The following is an 8,378-nucleotide window of genomic DNA, read 5'->3' on the forward strand; positions in this document are numbered from 1 at the left end:
CTATGTTCGACAGTTCCAATGAGAAATATCAGGGATAAAAAAACATAAATACTCGCAAAAAACTTGATAGTGAGCCAGTACAGGCCATTTCGTAGGGCCTTCGATTTTGCTCTTTTTGCGTCAGAATTATAGTGCAGCATCAACGTGTCACAAACCAATTCTGGTATGTGCGATTGATATTTAACAGTTCTCAAAAAACAAGTCAGTCATTTATTGGCCTTTTACTTCTCCTGCTTCTTTTGCTCCTGCTCCCTCTTTGTGTCTTCCCATTTGTTCAAATTCGCCTCCTCTTTCCCCAATGGGGATTTTTTGCACGGTTCAACATAATCTATAAAATCCTCCCTCAACCCATCGCTTCTTAAATTTTTCTCATTGTTTATCGCTGATCGGTTTCAATTGATTCAACAGAAATACCTCAAATAGTTCCTCAACCCTAAGAGGATTTGCGCTGAACGTTCTTTTTCGGGTTAAAATGCTCTTTCGTTAGCATTCGAGTTTTAATTTTTTTTTTCTTTCTGAGCTTCGCGTTGAACTCGTTCGCCAGCACGCACGCTGGATCCGCGAATTTCTTGAGGGAAATACGTTTTTGGAACTGAAATTCGGTTGTTTTAGAAAGGGGTAGATGGTGCCCAAGAGAGGTCCCTGAGGATGATTTACACATGCATAACTCTGATGAGGTTATTTACCAGTTTTCTTGACTCTCATCCACCATTCTGAGTAATACCAACGGACATTACGGAGAAATTTTCTGAGCAAATTTTTGACAGTGATGGGTGACATTGTCTTAACCCCCATTGACGGGCCTCGAGGGATTCGAGAGCGTAATTTCGCATTAATCCTTTTTTAAACTGTTTCTTGTCCTCAAGGTATGCACGGTTCTGCACGCCCACACCTCGACGAATGTTATAATTTCGTTCGCAGTGGTCACGAAAGGTGCTCTTTTAAAAAACATTATGCTAATCGCGGCAGTACCGAACGCCTTTTCTCCTATCTGATAATGAGGGGCCCCGATTTTCGACTCTTTGACCTTTGATTTTTCCGTACAAATTGCTGGTATGACAAAAAAAATACCGACGTTCTCGTTAGGAAGGAGGCGCGATTCGTCAAAACTTCTGGAAACTAGATTTTTCTTAATTTTGTGAATGTTTACATAGTTCATTTAACGGGGATTACGCGTTCAGAACAGCTAGAGTACTGAGTCGAAGCCCCCGCAGGCGCATCCCCACTGTCACGTGACATTATCCTTTGATAATAATTGCCATAATCTACAGATTCAAATTAGTCCTCTTGCTTTGATTGTGTCGAGCCCCAAAAAGGAGGGAATTTAACGAATTATCATGATGAAAGGTAGCGTTGAGTGTCCTCTATAAGCTGTCGAATTGGCAATGTCATTTGAATCAAATCGGTGTGTACTGAAAGACCAAAAAAGAACATATTCCCTATTCTTCCGATAAGTGTTTCCCATTCAAAAAAACACCTATTTTACGTCTGTTGTGACAAATATCAATGTGTACGCTCGTTTAAGAACGAATTAATCCCGTAGTTTTTCTAGTGTCTTTAGAGAGATAATAATGTAGGTGTTTCGATGGTCGGTCGAAAAAACGTGTGAAACAAGCGGAACGACCCCCAAATATTCCACGAATGCGCCTTAATGACCCCCCATCAATGCCCGTTATTTATAATTTCGCCCACAAATTTGGGGAAAACGTTAAACACATACGTTGAGGGCTTAATGAAAGGTTAGAGCGCGATTCAAATGGTCCCGACCTGGACCTTTTTCCTTTTGTTTTGGCCGCTGCTCTCTCTACGTATCTATCTCTCTTTATCTCTCTCTCTCTCTCTCTCTCACTTTTCTCGAGGAATATAATATTCATGTTTACGGCACAGCGAGGACGGATCAGTTGCGGACAAAGGCCGCCCCGCCCACCCGACTTGACCCTCGGAGAGTGACACGCAGCTGATGGAGTCGAAAGTGCCAAATTGTGCCGCCCCCCCTCGCTGAGGCGTTAATTAACCGGTAGTCGAGTTATTTAGCGACCGAACTACCTGTTCTGAGCTCATGTTCGAGCCGCACCGCCCTGCCCCCTTTAATCAACCTACGGTGCATCAGTTTCGGGGTGGTAAAAAATCGAATCCCGGTTCCCTGTCGCCCGAGGATGTTTGCGCGTTTCAAAAGGAATGGACCGGTGCGTTTTCTGCACCCTGCAAATCCTGATTGATTTCTCTTGTTACGGTTTTTTTTATTCTGTCAAATCTGAAAGAGCGGAGGGTTGTTGCAACTTCCCTTCACCAAACAACGCGCATTGTCCCGCTGAATTTATGGTACCGCTGCGAGATTTTGCATAATCAAAAATTGTTTACATTTTCCTCGCAAAAAAGTTGTAAAGTCGAGAACGACAATTTCGACAAGCAGTCTTGTTTGGAGTGACGGCTGCTGTGCAATGAAACGTTGCTGGGAAGTTGAAGTATTGTTCCGTGCGGCGGTGGTACCCTCGCTGATTAGTACCCCAGTTTTGAGGGCACCTCTAATCAGGTATGGAAATGTGTGCGGCGGGGGCGGCACCCTAATGACTGCTCCCAGCACGCGAGCCTCTTTTGTCCTCGTATTACGATGATGGGAAACCAATTAAAACGATCGTGGCTATAAATAAAGATAATTCGGTGGAGCTGGAATTATAATAAATCGCGTAGGGCAGGTATAGACCCCGTTTCGGCTGAAAAGGGATTAATGATAGCTATTAAATCAGCGTTTTTGGTCTCGCACACAACGGCCGTAAAAAATGAGCTCGGCTAGATTTTGTGGCCCGTCGCTATTAACTTCCAAAGGGTCGAATAAATCACGAGGTATCTAATTTTTAAGAGTAGGAGAAGCCAGTTTCTTTCACATCTATTTTCTCTCTGTTTTTCATTCAGACTAATCAGGAAACGTCTTTGTGTGTGCACACACGGTTTTCTATGCGACTATCTAAGTTACGCCGCATGCACGATTTTTCTAGTAATATAAAATTTTGGCCACGGCCGTCAAATGTGCCTCTCTCTCTTTTTTAACAGGACTGAGAGCAGGATGGCACTACTCGACTTGCTCTGGGCTTGTCAAAGCAATGCGCCATCTGTCAATGTCATTGCGTTCGGCCGAAGAGTGATGCATGGGTTCGCTGGACCCATAGTAAATGCGGTTCCGGCCAACGAGATCCAAGGACAGCAGCCAGACCTTGAATGAGGAATTGTCTCATACGACATTTCAGGCTTTAGTATTTTATTTCCATTATTTTCATATCTAAACACCTATAACTTGTCCAATTGACAATGGAGCGATCGATGTTGTTGCGTAATTGTTATTAATTGAAAGGAAATGCCCCGTTGTTGATGCGGGAACGAACTTTGTATTTGCATCTCTTTTACGGAACTTTTACGCATGCTCTACACTACTGTAGTCCATTTACATGTTTTTTACCTTAAACGTGTTTTTGAGTTTAGGTAACGCGCTTGCCAGTGGTGGTCCGACAGTGATGGTAATCAACAATGCCGCTCCGTAAGGCCGGTCGGCTCACTCCTATGGGGTCAGGTGCCATTTGAAGGTGCATTTTATCTGAAAAAAAGAGAAAACAGACCATCAAATTACCATTTTGACATTGTCTTTCGATGCCGCCAACTAACGCGAAACAACTCTGCATGTAATAAGCGAGTACCTAAATCAAAAGAGCGGGGCAGATTCGCAGGAGGCCCGGGGCGCCCATTGCGGGCTCCGGCCAATGGCGGGGCTCCGGTACTACTTCCTCGATCCCGGTAATAACAGCCGTGCTAAGTAATAACAAATTGTTGCGTCTATTGTGCAGGCCGCACCGGTGGTACCACAATTATACTTTCATGTCGCCCTAGGGAGGGCGTTTTGCGTGTGCGTGCGGCCCCGTTTCTGTATATACGACAAATAATTATTGCTTAAAACAACCTTTTGATTGACACTATCTTAATTGAGCTGGAAGTATGTATATCGAATTCAAATAGAGCGGGCACCCTCGGACGTCTAACTATCGCTCCCAAAAGACGCAACATTAGACACGGCTATTATGTGAAATAATAACCGGCCGATATGGAAATTGCATGCAAATTGCCCATATGCTTAAACGAAATCGATTGGGTACACTCAAGGAGACAACGAGCACTCGGTATAGAATATTCCGCGTGTACCAACAATGCCTCGTCTCGGGGTCTAGATGTTAGGACTCAAAGGACAACGCGACATTTCGTGTACGTTAGCCGAAAATTGGATCTTTTTTGATGGGAGAAAAAAAACCGTTCAGGCCCTGCGTGCCGCGCAGGTGATGCGCAACAAATGCGATTGGTCTCCCATCCACCGCGAGCGCATTCCGAATAATTGCTTTCATAATTTCGTTAGGCAATAATTTTGTGCCTTACTTGATGGCAGAATCGATTAAGGTCCCTCTATTAAAATTCCTCCTTTGATGAACTTAACGCTGTGTAGAAAGACAAGTGGAGCTAAATAGGGCGAGCGTGCAGGTAGCTGATTCTCAGGGGGATTTAGAACGCACAATGTTTGCTTTACAAGCAAAAAATAGCACAAGACATGGGCAATTTCGGTATAGACAAGCGTGGAATTCGATTTGCGCGCAAATTGTACCTGTTTCGGGGCACCTGCGACCAGACCACCCTCCTTCCAACGTTCCCATCCATCACACGGCAAAAAACCCTTTCAGACGAATTCAGACCGCCCTGTATATAATTTAATGGCGTCGTGCTTTACTCTGCCTAATCTGATAATTATGGCTTGCGCGATCGCGCTCACCCTGTAATTAAACATAACGCGCCGGGAGGTTTTGCCGTCATACTCTCGATGACGCATCATTCTCTAACTTTCGTTCACAATGATCGTGGCCTGAAATGCCACCAATAATGAATGACACGTGTCACGACAATTAACAATTTTACGTAGACAATGTAGACATTTTTGCGCGAAATCTCCCATCGGCTGCGGTACTATTTAATTACGTAACATTCATCAAGCGGCCCCTGGCCCCACGTAGGAGTAGAACGTGGCATTATAACTCCATAGAGATCGGAAAAACGATCTTTAAAGCCGGGTAATTATGGTTTCGAGAGGTTTTTGTTGTGCGGTCGGTCAATAAAGGTGAGTGATGATGCTGGGTATTCGTAGACAAGTTCAGAGGGGGATTTAATCTGTGTCGAACTGCTATCTACGCAGGTGTGAAAGTATCCGAAATTAAAGATATCAACAAACAAACCTCACTAGTGATTGTGAGTACACTATTAAGTCCCCTCGTTGTCCAACTTGTGAATTTCAAATTCAAAACAGAATGCGACACCGCGTGGGCGCAATTTAAACCTGAGAAATTTGACATAAAACATCATCGGTGGCGTAGCGTCGTGGCTTTACGTTCAAGCCACGCGCACCTCTGCTTCAATTCAAATTATAGTGCCAATTTGACAGCTTACAGAGAGCAATCAGAGACATCGTATGTCGTAATTCATGAGCATTGAAAAAAAAACAATGAAATATCAAACCTATTTCTCATTTCGTCGATCAGAAGGCGCTTTCCTGCAAAGGGCCTTGACAGATAGAGATCTAAATTGCATCGTAATTGTCCATGGGGTGGTTAAATGGGCTTGAAATTGTCCCCCGATGGGTGTCCCCCACTTCTTGCCTAATTAACCGTGGAATGAATACGTAAACTAGCACGACATGGGGTCGCGATTCTGCAGAGATAAGGATGCGTTTAGGGATGATGACGGGGGAGAGTTTTCAGTTTTCACTTTTAACGGGCTCGCGGAGACTTGCGGGACCCCCGGGCGCAAATCGATGCGATGCGCTCGGGAGGGGGCCCCAGCGGGGCTCGCAGGAGGGCTCCGACGTGTTGTGGCTTCCGTGGAACCACGAAACACCCCGGGAGATCACAATAAATTGAGACATATTAGTTAAAAATCCTCAGAGAACGATTTGTAAACTGGCGAACGGGCTAAATTTGAAGGATTCTTTACTGCCTGTAGGTGCAATATATGAAGAAGGCAAATACAATTGGAGCCTTCTGCGACAAGAACCAAAACCAGCAAATTATCAATGCCGCGAGAGGTGCCACCTATCGCATAATTTTTTAACGCAATTTGAACCTCGTTTCTAGTGATGTATCGAACAGGAAACTGTCCAGAAATGAAATATTTCCACCTTGTAATCTCCACTTGTTTTAAATTGAAGGAAAAATCGTACCACTACAGAACCTAGACACGTCGTTATAAGCCTAATTACACGTTTTTCCGACAGGCCGTAACATTGGTAGAGCGGCAACGTCGCCCATGATGCTACCAGACAAGACATTTCCTAATATGCATTTGGGCAGATTAAACTTAAAAATAGATTCAAAGGAGCGACGATTGTCCGAAGAGAGAGCACCGTTTTTGTATTGTTGGGCATAATGCCTACCAGGCGTCGCACCAATTTCTGGAGTTCCCAATAGAAAACAGACGCCACACATGACTCCGTGTGCTCAATTCAGATTGACCAAAAACGAAAAGTATCATGAAAAATGTCGAGAGACATTTGTTCAGCTTCGGGGTCCACGACAGGGCTCACATACACCCGAAATTATCCCCCACGTAATATGCAATCACTGCAAAAATAAATTCGAGTCTAACCGCAGCCGGAGCGCCTCCCTCGCGCAACACAAGAATCTCACCCCGAGGCGCCCCCATCTGCTCCTGCGGAACAAAAAACCGTCCTGCGAACATAGTTTCGACCGTCTTGGAAATCTCGTGAATGTATACTTACTTACATGCAGTGGCGTATCCGCACTCGCTCCTGTGACAAGAAGTTACTACTCTGAGTACTCTGAGCACCAAAGGAAAATCCCTAATAGTTCCCCTAATTTTTTGATTACCGTGAGAGTTTTGTAGGTTCTCACGTTCAGCCGGAGCGCACTCGGTGCAGTGTGAGTGACTTTTTTGAGCGACGCGCCACTGCGCGTAATGCCCTAAGGACGTCATATGGCTAACGCATCAGCGTTTCTTTTCCTTGGGAGATGTAAAATGGCACTTTTTCCTTTCTGTGCGAGCTGGTTTTATGGCCAAAGAAAAAAATGGGCAATAATAATCGGAGGGTCGGCCCTAAATCATCGCGCGCATTAAACCCCAAAAAACGTCGTAATGGAAACGGTCCAATTTTCTTGACAAAATGTGATAGATGGTTCCGATCATCTCGGGATTTGGTACGTTCGAGCGTTTGATTGATTAGGTTGTTTCACGCGATTACCTGTTGCTCTTCTCGTTTTTTTCCCCATCCCGGCTGCGAGCCATCACGATAATTAAATCGGACAAGGATTTATCGACGTCTAGTACTCTGGCAAACAATACGATGCGACATAGAAACGTACCACAAAAAAGAAGAGGAAGTCGATTTGCCAGGTGGTTGGCGAACATGTAGGGCTGATTAATGGCGTCGAAAGCGCGGTAATTACAATCCCTCGATGGGTCAAATAACACGAATCGAGGGCTAATTGCACGGAATTACTGCAATCAGGGCCCGGCCCTGGCATCAACTCATCACGCCACCCAAATTACGAGATAATTATTTAAAATCGACCAATCGCAGCAGCAGTTAATTGATCCAATTAAGACGTTGGGCTGAAACTACTTACTACCCGATTACGCGCGGAATCGGATAACATGAACAGCTTGACGTCGTTTGCCGTTTACTCCTGTGTATTTTTAACTGACGTATGAGTTGTACTGACGTTAGTACAAATCTTCCAGGGACTATCTACAGCTCCAAACAGATTTGATTATTAAAAATACATAATTGCGACCGAATTTCCTTAATGAAATCAACAACAAAAACGATTATGAAAAGGTTTCCGAACTGCACTGGCTTATATTTGTTTCATGCTCCGTTTCAATCTCCAAACAAACCTGGTTAATCAAAATAGCATTAAAAATCAGTTTTACCGGAGCCTACGTGTTGCTCTAAATATAGTACACCTTTTCTGAGATCCATTCGGAAATGCCAACAAATTTGTTAAACGAAAATTATTCGTTTTTAATGGATTTTTTAATCATACTTGTACTTTAGTATAATTTTTTTCTAGAGCGATTTGGACCCCCGACAAATTTGATTAATGAAAACGGCATTACAGAGGACTTCCAAGCGCCTTTACGTATTGCGCTAAACTAATAATTTCTAAAATTAGTCAACAATTAACAGAGTTGGAACGCTCGCTATAAAGTAATTTTTTACGTATTTCAGTCGTAGCGGACAATAATAAATTCTCGGCGATATTTTTAATTTAATTGAAATTGGATAAAAAGTGGGAAATTCAATTTAAAAAAGCGAATACAACTTATAAATTACACCC

The sequence above is a fragment of the Euwallacea similis genome, chromosome 18 (genome assembly GCF_039881205.1).
Source record: "Euwallacea similis isolate ESF13 chromosome 18, ESF131.1, whole genome shotgun sequence".
In the NCBI taxonomy this organism is placed as follows: domain Eukaryota; kingdom Metazoa; phylum Arthropoda; class Insecta; order Coleoptera; family Curculionidae; genus Euwallacea; species Euwallacea similis.